The following is a 3,612-nucleotide window of genomic DNA, read 5'->3' as shown; positions in this document are numbered from 1 at the left end:
TTGAAAACAGTAAAACGACTTTATCATTTGAAGAAGGGAAATAAATACTAAAATATAGGACAAGGAAAATGTGAATTCTTCATGTTTGATGTTAATTTTTTTTAAAAAATAAAGGTACAAAAAATTAAGCACAAAAATTAACAAGAAAACTCAAATTAACATTATAATAAAATTAAACACAAAAAAAAATAAAAGACAAAAGAAACTTTATCCTTTTATCTATTTGGCTTACTTCAAGCCCAAAAGTCAACTCAGACCCATACCACCAATCAACCTCAACAAGCAATAAGCAACTGCAAGTTCAAAGAAAAAGAAAATGCAATCTTTATCCAAATAATTCGTAAAACAATGCATGATTGGTAAAATTTTGATTATGATAAAATATTAGTTCTCAATCACAAAAGCATGCATTCGGTAATTGGTTTTTGCCTACAGTGAGTTTGCAAAATTTATAAAAATTTTTGTGACAATCACAATGTAAATTATGTAATTAGACCTGATAGTTCTTGACAAAATCCGTTATCATGATAATTAAGCAAGTTTGAGTTTTGTATAATCATTTTTGTGTCAAAATCATCTCAACTTATTTTTGAGATGAAAATATTCATCTATTATGCGAGTTAATACATCTAACTCATATATGAAATGTATATACACGTTTAATTAATCATATTAATAAGTTGATACACATTATTCAAAATATTGAATCAATTTAAATTTGTTTGTTAAATTAGTAACATTTAAAATATGTAAATAACTTACTATTTGTGTTTAAATGGGTTAAAATCATGTTGTGTTTAAACAAGTTAGTTGAATTCACAACAAGGACTCCAACATGATCATTTAATTTGTGTCGTAGTTGTATCAACCAATTTATATGTTGTACCTTTATCTTTACAAGAAATACACAGGACGAGAAAAACTTGAGTTCTTCACATTTGATGTCAATTTAAAAAAAGAAAAGAAAATTAATGTACAAAAAGTAGGCACAAAAAATTAAAATCATAAATAAATTAATTTTTTACTACAGCAGCGACTACTTCAATCCTTTCACCAACAACGGTGCCACCTCCTTCTTCTATACTCACCTGTTGTTATATTCGCTTAAGCTTTTATACTTTTATTGCATACAATTAAGTTTTTGAACTTTTATTTTTAGTCAAATAAACCTTTCTTATCACTTATGAGTATTCAATCAAGCCTTTTAACTTTTATTTTAAGTCAAATAAACCTTTTTTTATCACTCAGGAGTTTAATGTTATGTAATCTACTACATGACATATTGACTTGATGTGGCATGTTGACTTGTCATGACATATGACAAGGCATTAAATGTTAACTAGGAATCTCTTTTTTTGCTCAACCACATGTCTAAAATCATTGAGTTAAGGATTTGAAAAAAAAAATTAAATTCACCTAAACAAACTATTCAATTCCTAACTAATTGAAACAAAAAAAAGAGAATACAAGTGTTTCGACATATTGATCAAGGACAAGTTATGCGGAGTCAAGTTATGCATCAATCCTCAAGGCTGGTCTAGATTTTCAATATCTAATTACTCTTGTTGCCCTTCTTGTGCCTTCGATTCCTCCTTGCTACAACAACGACAACGAGTGCAGCAACGACAAGTATAGTAAGGACCCGTGGTCAATTGCAAGGGCATGTCAAACTAACTAACAAACCAACATTAGTTTCAATTTTTTTAAAAAATAATATAAAAAGATTATATATTTTGATTTTTTTTATTACGTAACTTTGATTGAGAGTAATTTAGGAATTATACAATTATAAAAAAACAAAAAATAGGAAAAATTTCAATAATCACATTCTTTTAAAAATAACAGAATCATTTTTGTTTGAATTATTTTCATCCATTACTTGGCTGTATTCAACATGCTTTGGGATCGAGAGTTCATTCTTCATTAAAAAAAAAAAATTGGTTGTTGCTTGTTAAGTTTTGTATTAACTTGAATAAAGTAAATACATGTCACGACCCAAACTGAGGAATCGTGACCAGCACGCACGAATCAAACAGGTAAGCTTGCGAAACTCGAGGAAGCCTTGGTACATAAATCTGATTAACACATTTCATTCACATCAAGGCCTCGTAGCCATCATTATATCATAAAATCAACTCAACATTCATAGTAAACATTAACCATCTTGGCTCATTTTCTCATAAACATTAACATCAGTTGATATTATAGCCATACATAGGCTAGTTTCTTAAAACATCTAAACAATTCATTACGTAAATATAGGGTAACGCAATACCCACATAATCTGTTTAGACATAACTTTTACATATTACGGAAGCGTTAAGACTCAACTATAACCTAGCAGAGTGACTAGTTTTTTAAAACATCTAAATAATTCATTACGTAAATATAGGGTAACGCAATGCCCACATAATCTGTTTAGACATAACTTTTACATATTACGGAAGCGAAATACTCAACTATAACCCAGTAGAGTGACTCATCAACATGATAACCTACCCATTGCCAAAATTGCACTTCTAATAGCGACAACGCTAAGCCACCGTTAAGCCACTCAATCCTTAATGTCTATTTATCTGCACATACAATTGAAAAAGGTGAGTCATACTAATACTCAGTGAACGGGAGCATATGACAATTGTAAATGTGTAAGGATAGTTGCTATACACATCCTTTTAAATATGCTTACATACAATAAGCTAAACATGTACATGGTAATACAAGTCAGATGTCACTTGTCATACATACTTTATTATTGTCAAACCCTGATTTGTAAAATAATTATAATGTCATTCACATGCTCGATAGAATGTTTGTATATTTAGGAAGTTCGAAAAATCGTTAAAAGACGATATTGCCCCTAATGGTACTATTGAGTCGATTAAGCCTCAAACTAGTTCAAATATGAATTTTAAGGTGAAATTAAGAGTTTCACAGTTCAGGGATGACTCAAAATGGTAATTCAGAGTTCGAGGATCAATTCGGAGTCAAATCAAAATTTTCACTATCTAGGGGCAAAATCGTAATTTTTCCACTCACAGATAAATTTTGAGATTTTGAGAGAATTTAGATCACATTTGACAAATTAGAGAATGGTATGAGTATAAGAGATGAAAAATATGTCTATAGGTTAGCCTAATTAGAGGGGCACGGTTCCCAATTATTGAGCTTACCTCGATTGGAGAGGCGCGTAGGATAACTTCCGAGGTAGGATTTGAGTACACTTCATGCTGGCCACCACGTGAAATTGGGACTCAGCCAACGCCAAAGAACGGCTGTGTTGTCAGAGGTGAAATGTGTTTGTGTGTGTGACAATAAACAACCTTGGCGGTCTCGGTAAGATGTCTTTGCGGGGTATCCCCGAGAATGGATTTTTGGCAAGCCAAGTTTTTGAAAAGTGCATAAGCCATGTTGAGTAATTGGATGAAATCCAATTATTTATATGGGTTGGGATGAATTATTTTAATTGTCTCCTATTACTCGGCTTTAGATTATTTTGATGATGTCTGTCTACTCACTAGGATTATGTAATCATAATCTCACCCCTCTTCCTATCCATTTTTTAGGCTCAGGACAATTTGTTGATAGTTGATTAAGACGAGAATTAATCTC

Source organism: Theobroma cacao, unplaced genomic scaffold (genome assembly GCF_000208745.1).
Source record: "Theobroma cacao cultivar B97-61/B2 unplaced genomic scaffold, Criollo_cocoa_genome_V2, whole genome shotgun sequence".
In the NCBI taxonomy this organism is placed as follows: domain Eukaryota; kingdom Viridiplantae; phylum Streptophyta; class Magnoliopsida; order Malvales; family Malvaceae; genus Theobroma; species Theobroma cacao.
Note: the sequence above shows the minus strand (reverse complement) of the source record.